At 39.5% G+C, this 10,233-nt stretch overlaps 1 protein-coding gene across 1 annotated transcript in view; it reads left to right on the forward strand.

Moving 5' to 3' along the window:
• Positions 1–855: 855 nt before the first annotated feature.
• DENND2C (DENN domain containing 2C) overlaps positions 856–10,233 on the forward strand; it is a 77,239-nt gene continuing 67,861 nt past the window's right edge. The window contains exon 1 of the mRNA XM_011366738.2: positions 856–968. The gene's annotated coding sequence lies outside the window, so the exon portion shown is untranslated. The remainder of the gene's footprint in view (positions 969–10,233) is intronic.

Here is a 10,233-nt window from a genome sequence, read left to right on the forward strand (position 1 = left end):
TTTGGTACCTCTATGTGAACAGATGTGGGAAGAGTTTGGTCACCAGACCCAAGAGGCTCTGGTGGAGTGGGGCGGAATGGGGCAGGGCGAGGCGGGCGGGGTGGTGAGCCAGCGCCTGGAAAACAGGCTCAACTCATCCTTGACTCGCAGCTTTAGTGAAACTGGGCTGCTGCTGGCAGTAGGCACAGCGCCCTGCACATACCTGAGCATGAGCGTGTTGCAGGCGAAGTGCTCATGCATGTGTGTCACAACAGGGCGTGGGGGCCGACCGCAGGCACTGGGAGTATCAAAGGCACCGGTGCTCTGGGATTTCAAGCCTCAGGTGTTCGGAGCGTTATTTACATCTACGTTTCAAGCTGGCACTGTATTGCAGTTGCCGGAGAAATGTTTGCTCCTTGAGCTCAGCCAGAGAAACGGTGCTGTTGTTCCCCTGGAGACACGAGGTCTACTTCACCCTATAGCAGGGGATAATTCTGTGGTTTCCTTGAGGGAGGTGCCATTTGGATTCCTGGATTAAACTAGGCTTTATCTCGCGGGTAGCTGTGAAGTCATGTAAAGTTCAGGTCCGTCGCGGTGGGGCCAGTCGGACGGCAGGCACGGCGAGGATCCTGGAGCTTTGGCTAGAGGCCTCGGCCGGACGACAGTGACGCGGGTCGCCTGCTGCTGGGGCCGCAGTGTCGCGGCACCAAGGTGCTGGACAAGGTTCTGCCTGGGTACGCGGACCGGAGCAGAGGCGGTTCCCCGTAGGACGGTCCCTGGGTGGTGCCGGGGGGCGGGCCCGAGCGTGAGGGGTGGGAACAGGAGCCAATAAGAACCGGGCTCTGCCGGGCGGGGCGTGGCCTCCGGCGCGGCCTGCGGGGGCAGGACGGAGCCGACCCGAGTGGGACCCGGGAGACCCAGCTCCTCGGCGGACCAGTCGACGACCTCCTCGCAGCCCGGCCGCGCAGGCGGCGTCGGGGCGGGGGCAGGTAGGAGCGGGGCGGTGCGGGGCGGCGCGGGGACCGACGCCGGGGCTCGGGCGTCGTCGCTGGGCTTCGGAAGCCGGGCTGCGGGCTGCGATCAGGGCGGGGGTGGCCGGCGCGGTGTCGGCGCTGCCCCGCGGTCTCGGCACCTCCTCGGCCGCCAGGACGTGCGGGTGTCCGGCCCCGCGGACGCCGGGCTTGCGAAGTCCCGCGTGTCGCCCGCGGCGGCTGTGGTAGAGCCAGGCTAAGGGTCTCCTCGCCGCTCTCCTCGGGGGGCTCAGGAGAGAGAGGGAGCGCCCCAAGTGCAGGAGGAAACGCGGGACTTTGGCCAGGATGAGCCGGAGACTTCAACGTCGACAGGCTGAGACGATGGACTTTTTAAAAATTTTGCTTGTTTGTATTTGGGTTCTTAACAGAATCTGACAAGCACAATACTCAAAGTAGTCAAGTAGGATTTTGATTCAGATCTGACAAGAGCCTTTGAGTAACTAGTATAGCAGAAGATGATTAGATTGTGAGTCAAAGGCTGAGTCTTGGCCAGGACCCATAGACCAGATGTGACACCTCTTCTGGGCCTTCATTTCCTTAGCTATAAAACTGGTATGCTCATGCCTGGGGGTATTCTGAGGGTCAAATGAGATGAGTGAGAGTAATCTACAAATGTAGGTATTATTTGACTGTGCACCAGCAACATGCATATTCTGTAAAGAAGCTACTAAGTGCTAGACACGTAGTAGGCACTCTGTACACCTTTACCCTAAAGCTAGCGATTCGCCTACAGTGTTTTAAATAAAGACCTAAATCTCTGTTTACTGCGTAGATAAATTGTTTAAACTCATTTCCCACAAAATCACTGTTGTTTGAAGTGTGGTCCATTTTTGATTGATTAATGAACTTTTCTAGAATAGCACCGTTTTACTGAGTCATTTACCAAGAAATTTGTTAGCAGTCAAATGTGCTTTGCTTTGAATAAATAGTTGCAGTTTAAGTTACCTGGGAGTGTTGCTTTTTTAAGTCCTCCAAAATAATATATGGCTGTATTTTTGTATTCTCTTTATTATTTGCATACTTTTCTGGGGGTATGTGAGTGTGTGAGGGATTTTAGGGGGAAACTGGAAATTAAACATGAAATAGCAATTTGTAACCAGCAGATTTTTACTGGGGATACTTGTTAGGTGTGTTCTGAAGTAGATTCCCAGGAAGAAACCAGGAAATGTAGTAATTGTGTCTCTTGGCCTTTCAGTAGTTTTTTTGTGTGTCGAATGTGGCAGTAGATTTTTTTTAATGCACATGTAAAGGTTGACTATTAATTTTTCTGATGTGACAATAGGCAGTTTTCTAAAGCTGAAAATTTATTTTAAATGATCTATGGCAAGTCATAGATGAGAGTTTTAGATCACTGAGTATGAAGATAAGATTAAATGGAGGAATAAAGGGAAAGGTCTTAGTGAATATAATTTTTGTGTTGTTTTAAAAGTTTTACATGTTTCAAAGTTTCATTGGAAGATAGATGTTTTGAAACTACTTTAAAACACCAATTTTAAACATATAAATTTTGCTGCGATTTATAATTTGATGATATTGAGAGTCTGAAGCCTTACATTCACATTATTTATTGAGCACCTATTATATTCCAAGGCACAGTTTTAGCACTTACATTGTACAGTATCATGTATGGGCAGGATATAATCCATCTAGAAGATTACACTCTACCAAGTGGGCTAAAGTAAGTACTGAGAAAGCCATTTTTAAAATTGTTGATAACAACATTGGCCAGCATTTATCAGGACCTGCTCTGAGCTAGGCAGTGTTCTAAATTCTTTGCATGCATTGGTTTATTTAATCTTTACCCAGTACCATGAGGGGTGTTATTATGATCTCCGTGTCGAAAGACATAGAAAGGTTGAATAAGTTGCCCATATCAAAACAGCCGAGGTAGCAGAGCTAGGATTCAAACCGGACAGCTGGGCTCCAGAAATTCTAGTCTTAACCTCTACACTGTACTGAGTTTCAAATTCTGTGACTGAGTTGCAGATGAAATCCAACAAGTATTTAAAAGAGTTCTGTAAAGAATGTCTTCAAAAAGAAAGAAAGAAAGAGAGACAGAGAGAAAGAAACTGGTATTGCCAGATGTAGATTGAAGGCATGTTCAAGCTACAATTTAATTATACTTTGTATATAAGAGCATTTTTTTTTCCCTGGTGAATGACATGGGATTCTTTTTGTTTCTAAGTTCTCAGTCACTCAGTTACTACAATTATGGCATTATCTTCATAATAATAAGAGGTGATTATTCTTCAATAAGAAGTTCTCAGACCATGAGTTAAATGCTAGATTCGAGAAAAGAAAATGCTTCTTTGCCTTCCAGAAGCTTATAACTAGACATATAAATAAGTCCCTACAATTTCAGTGTGATAAGAGTTAAAACAGAGGTATAGTTAGAGTTTAATGGTAATATCGATGAGGGAAAATAATGTGTGGTAGGGAGGAGGATTAGAGAGAAGCTATCGTATTTTAATTGGCTTTGAAGAATGAATAGGTGTTTGCTGAGTTGGGGATAGAAACAAGATTGGGTGAAAATCAGGAATATTATGTGAACATGTAGGTATCTGTGAGGAATGTGTGTACTCCATTGTCACTGAAGGTCAAAGTGTGGACAGATGAGGAGCCGGGCTAAAGGAGGTGGTGCCTGGAAATCAGCTGGAAAAAGAAACTGCAGAGCTTAGCTGTCGATCACATTAGGATCACTGAAATTGCTAGAAATGAGGTAAGTGTAGAGTTTTAGTGCCTCTCACTTGAAATAATGAAGAGTTGTCCAGTTTGGCAGAATTTTTCACTGTAGACTATAGTGTTAAAGGTAGTTTTATTACTTTGAAGTACAGGATATATTATAAAGGGACATACAGATTTAGGTAAAATGTTATGACTTGGAGAAAGAGAAAAAAGACTGCTGATGCCATGGGGCGAAGTGCCTGTGTATCATGCTGAGGACTTTGGACTTGATTTTAAAAACAATGGCGAGCCGGTAAAGAGTTTTCAGTAATTAAGAAAGATAACATGGTGGTGGCATGGTTCCGAGGCTGGACTGTATGGAGAGAGATAAGTTAGAAGGCTATTGCTATTGAAGTAGTACAGATAAGAGAGGATAAGGGCCTGGAGTAGGAAAATAGTGGTGGAGATGAAGAGCAGAGGACAGATAATAAAGATGTAAAATTTACAGGGCTTAAAAATTGATTGGCTTTGAAGGTGAACAGGAAAGAGAAGACTCAGTTTCTTAGCCTGGGAAACTAGAGGAGCTTTTTTTTGAATGTTAGAGGCAGATAATTGTTTCAGTTTTGAACACGTTGAGTTTGGCATGTCTGTGGAGCATTCAGGTGGAGATGTCAAGAGAGGATCCAGAGCCCCGACGTTGGTGACTCGGATTTCAGGGTTAGCTGGTGAGTGGCAACTGAAGCCGTGAGAGGAGGTGCAGTTGCTCAGGGAGAACGTATGGAATTAGAAGAAGAGAGGGCCAAGGATAAATGATCTGCTTCGTCTGAGTGGAAGGAATTAGTTATTTATTTATGCTAATATTGTCTTATAAATTATGATTATAAAGCAATAATGGGTGTTGATTGAAGGTTAAACCACTTTTACATCCAAATGAATCCTGTTCTTTTAGAATTTCTCTTGGGCGTCACTCATTTATTTCAAATATATTGCCCAAAGTATTATTGGAGTTCCTCTTTGTAAAAAAAAACTTTATGGCACATTCACAGCCACTCAAGAAAGTAGATCTTCCAGCTTTATTATCGACTTATTTTTCCTCCTCACTGCTTTCTATTTCTATGCATATATAGCCTACTGACCTTGAATCAAAGCTACGAAAGCAAGTGACTATCCCTTCACTTGATTATTAGCGCTCAGAATTCAGACACAGTGCTTTTAAAAAAAATCTTTGCTTTTCATAAAGTTAGATTATCAGTAAATGTTTGTTGCTTGATTCATTTTGATAACCAGCCATATTCAGTCTCAGCTCCAAATAGCTTAGCCACTTCCAAAATTCATGCTCATCTTCAAAGAATGAAGGTTCGCCTCCACGGATGAGACTCAAAAGAATGTGTTATGGCTTTGAAGGTGTTTTCAAAGAAGGAGTTTCAAAAAAATGTTTTTCTAATTTTTAGTACAATTAGCATAAGTATAATGTTTTCTAAGGCAGAGATTGGCAAACTTTTTCTGTGAAGGGCTAGAGAGTAAATATCTTAGACCTTGTGAGTAAGTGAAAAATAATCCCTTCACTGGTTTGGATCCTGGGATACAGGGAAATAGATGAACTTCTACAATGTCAGGATCAAAAATAAGTTTGAAAATATTTTTCAATATTCAAGTACTCCTTACTAAATCAGTAAAGCAGTGATCTTTTTGCTTCAGTAAAACTAAGAACATTCATTGAAAGCTGAGTGGAATGAGATCAAAATTTGGAGTGCCCTGCACTGGTTCCCGGAGGGTTGGGCACGATGGAATCTTTTGTCTTTTTCAGACTCTCTGACTTAAATAATTTTTATCCTAAGGAAAAGAAAACGTGAAGTTTTTCTTCACTTCATGAGCAGTATAGCAGCTTATAAGATTGAAGGATTAAGTAAATGATGGTGAGATGAGAGGAAATTCGCAGGACTGACTTCTTCCCCTCTGGCCATCCCAGTTGTTTTCTCTTGTATCGCTTATTTTTTTAGGAGGGAATTCAAGATATTATTTCCCTCATCAGTCTTAGACTCCTGGTTAAGCCTGAAAATAGCATTTTTAGCATTCGGTTCAGGCAGTATTAACTCATTTATATTAGTTAAAGATCATTATTTGTGCTGTATTTTTTCAAGTTAGATTTCTGACTTTCATGGTTTTCATAGTAATGATAAATGTTTACAACAAAGGACATGGAAGAAAATTATTAGTTTTCCTTTGAAGTTTAAATTCATAGAAATAGAATATTCGTGGATTTTTTTTTCTGTGTAGATGTTAAAATTTAGAACAGATTGGTGTGTGTGTGTGTGTGTGTGTGTCTATTTTATTCTTGCTGCTACTTAAAAAGAGATGCTTTCTCTCTTTATTTTTCCCCATTGGAGTAAAAAAAACAAAACAAAACAAAAAAATCAAAACAGCTGTCCAGGATATTTTTGAATTGGTTACTTAGCAATATGAAGCATAATTTTGTATTTAAATATTTATCTGTATTCTCTGATACTCTGATTAAATAAAAGAGTCTATTAAGGCTGATGATAATAGGGCCTGCTGGGAGGAAATGACACAGTCTGCTCTACAGCGGTATTTGCTGCAACTCCTCTTTGCCTTGGTCTCTACTTAAATTGTAAGAGGTAACATGAAACAGAAGAGAAAAATTATGAGAATTAGAAAGCTGGTCATTTTGATCATGATCGTAATCATAATGCAATGGTTATTCTTACATAGTTAATTTATACTAACATCATTCCAGGTTGAGCAAAATGTATCCAGATTTTATCTGCTGTTAGTAAAAATGGTGAGAAACTATCTAAACAAGGTTGATTTTTGAACTTTAAATGCATTCTTCAAGTGCGATATTTTTAAGAATTTAATTATAATTGCAATTTAATTGTAAACTAGTTCAATTTGCCCCTAACATTATTTATCATTTAAATACTAGAAGACAGCGTGAAGTAAAAAGTACAGAAGCATATTCAATATAGCTGCATCTGGAAGTATAAATATGTTGAGGAAATGGTGACTTGAGAAAAAATATAAAACTTTTAATGAAGATTATTTAAAATATGGGTTTATCAAATGTGCCACACCTGACTAAAATGACAGACTCCATGTACTTCTATTGTTGTAAATGAAAGTTTAAAATCTTTAAAATTAAAAAGATTCTTGGAAACATAGCATACTGGACTTTTCAATAAACCCTTTCAAATATTTTAAGAGGAAAAAAATATATGAAATTATCTCAATTTCCTTTTTATTCGAGCATCATTCCTAAAAAAGATTCATTAGGTTTTATTTAGTTGTATGTCAGTGGTATAAGAGAAATATGCCTGCATATCTCTTGAAAAAGTATTTGTCTAGAATGCACAAATGTTATGTTTATGATTATTGATTAAAAATCAGCCAGAAATTAAAAATTGCACCCCTTAGTGATGACATGCCTCTGTTCTGTACCATTATGGGACATTTCCACAATACTTACATGTGGCTACAGTCTGCTGCAGATTTTACAGTTCACATTGATGAGATCATTGACATCATAAGTTGCGCTGTGCTTTTAGTTTGTCAAATATGTTATCAAGATACTTAATAAGGAGGATTTTCTTGTGCTGTTTAAATTTAACCACAACCATACGGGCATATTTACAGAATTTTCAAAGGGAATCATTGACCCTCGTTAAGTTAAACTGGAAAAAAATTAAAACAAATTTTAAGTAATGAAATGGAAAATATGATTAGAAAACATAAAGGAGTTATTCTAAACATCGTTTGAAGCTGCTGCTAAGAGTGCTTTTTTTTCTTTTCCAAGGCGCTCACATTTTATTAAGTATTTCCTAAAAGTAGTCTTCTCATACCCAAGGAGAGAGAGGGAGCGGGAGATAGACAAATAGTCAAAGCAATACAACTGACAGCGTAGACATCCTCTTGCCTTCTTCTGAATCTCCAGGTCAGCAAGACCGCTGGTCTCTGGCAGAAGCAGTAGGCTGGGCATGAGTGAACACACTGCCCAGCAGGTCATTGCTGGGTTCTCTTTCTGTCCCATTCGTTCTAAGGGTTTAGAGCGCTTTTTGGAATTACTGTTTTATGTATCTCAGAGCTTTGATACACATAGAAAACCCTCTGAATCTCATGCATATATTGAATAACATTAAAAGTTATTAAATATATTAAAGAGGGCTTGCCGAGTAGCTAAGTTTTAAAAATATTTTATTCAGAACTAATTATACCTATTTACTATGTCACAAAAGAGTTCAATAATCATTAAGACGAATAATTTTTTTAGTTGAAAAGCATTTCATTTTGGCAGTTATCTTCCAGTATTTTTGAATAATGAAATTTGCATATTTAACCGATATTTTTTGCAATGGGTGAACTAAATTTGAAGCTAGATGTCTATGTGTTCCAAAATACATTGTTATGGCAAATAAGACCTTTGCTGTAGCCACTGTAGCTTTTGAAAACTTGCCACATCTTAAAGGGAGCATTATCAATGAAGAAAATGTGAACAAAATAAATTGTAGAGATACTGTAAAATCTCATTTCTCTGTCTCCAAACTTGTGATTATCATTTTCCTGAAGAGAAATTTGAAACACGAAAGAAAAACATTTGGCTGGAAGATCCCTTTGCCCTGCATCAATAATTGAGTTCGATGTGTATTCCGAGAAGAAAATGCATTCTTGTAGCTTAGTTCTTCATTTACTCTGAAGAATGATTACATGACATTGTTTATCATTGTTTTGTATTAAGACCAAAGAATTTCCATTGCTAAGTAAAAAGAGTACAGTACTGTTTTTGCCATTCCCAACAACTTATTGTTTCAACTAGGATTTTCAACCCTGACCCAATTTAAAGCAAAAGTGAACCTGGTAAGTACATAGCATTGTTTTTGTGTTTTCCAGACTGGAATTAATTTATAAACAGGAAAGATTACCATTGCATCACATTGAATCTTTTCTAATTTTAATATTATTAATTTTGTAATTTAAAATGAATTTAAATAATGATGAAATAATATTGGCGTTACCTTTATGTTTTCCTTTTTTCATATGTAGTCAGAGTAATTATTGTTTTGTGAAACTTCTTTTTCAGTTTGTGTGTGTGTATGTATTGTGATATCAAATGTATTTCTTACCATGGGTTTTGGTCAAAAGAATTCATGAAACACTGATCTGCAGTAGAAGAGAAAGAGGATTTAATTCAGTAGGCCAGCCTTCTCTCCCACTAAGTAGACTCACGACACTTGGAAATTGCGTGTGTCAGTGTGTTTGTTCTGTAGAACCACACCAACATACACTTCTGCTTTTACTGCTGTTAGATGATGCCTCTTTAATTTTCCATTCATCCTCTGAGAAATTATGATTATTCACTCTATCTCCTCCGCTGTTGATAATACGTGCCCTTACTTTCCTTGTATTTATTGCTTCTCACATACCCAGTTTTGCCCCCCAAACATGCCTCTCTTCTACCCGGGGCCCTAGACTTCAGTTTTGCCCTTATCATGTCACTAAGTTCCTTGGCTCAGCTGATCTTTCATTATGCACAGCAAGAAGCGAGGCATTCCCCCAGTTGCAGATAATTGTTAGTTTTCCTATCTTTGGCCCCAGTTTACTCTGTGCCCAGCTTTAGGAGGAAGGTGAAGAATCACATAGGCCAGACAGACCCTCTAGGATATCATGTTTTCCAACTTCAGTTCAGTGTCCGACCATTCATCTATTACATCAGCGGTCCCCAACCTTTTTGGCACCAGAGACCAGTACTCCTATGACAATCTAATGCCTGATGATCCAAGGTGGAGCTGAGGCGGTGATGCTAGTGCTGGGGAGCGGCTGCAAATACAGGTGAAGCTTAGCTCGCTTGCCCACTGCTCACCTCCTGCTGTGTGGCCCAGTTCCTAACAGGCTGTGGACCACTAATGGTTTGTGGCCTGGGGGTTGGGGACTCCTGTGTTACATTACCTGGCTTGTTGTTGAGTAGTCGTTGAGTAGTTCTTAAAGATTTTATCTTCAAATATCAAGCAAGATTTTTTCTCTAAATCTTAACCTGGTGATTTTTATTTTCATAGATTAAGGTTATATGTTATGAACACGCTTAAGTGACTTGGTCTGGATCTTAATCATACACATATCTCCTTACCTTTCTTCCATCTCATGAGAACTGCCATCCTTCTCAGACCCCTAACACCTCTTTCTGCCATGAGACTTCTCCTTCCTCTTCCACATATTTATTATATCCTTTATCTTTTTTTGTTATAGTTTAAATAGAGGTTTTCCCCCCAGCTTTAAAGAGTTGTATTTGAAGAATTGTATTCTTTTTAATTTTATTATTCTTCTCACTGACTTTAAAATAAATGTCATGTTTATACTTGCTCCTTTTCTTCACTATTTTTCTCCCTAAGCTTTAGCTGTCTGTTATCTGTCCTTACTGTCCTTTTGACATCATTTATTTAACGCCCTGTTACCAAATACAAGAACTGTCTGTCAGTTCTTATTCTCCTTACCCCTTTCTTTTCTTCTTAGGACATTTTCTTCTCCTTTCATCTGTGATCTACGTTAGCCC

This window comes from Pteropus vampyrus, unplaced genomic scaffold (assembly GCF_000151845.1).
Source record: "Pteropus vampyrus isolate Shadow unplaced genomic scaffold, Pvam_2.0 Scaffold6, whole genome shotgun sequence".
NCBI classification, from domain to species: Eukaryota; Metazoa; Chordata; class Mammalia; order Chiroptera; family Pteropodidae; genus Pteropus; species Pteropus vampyrus.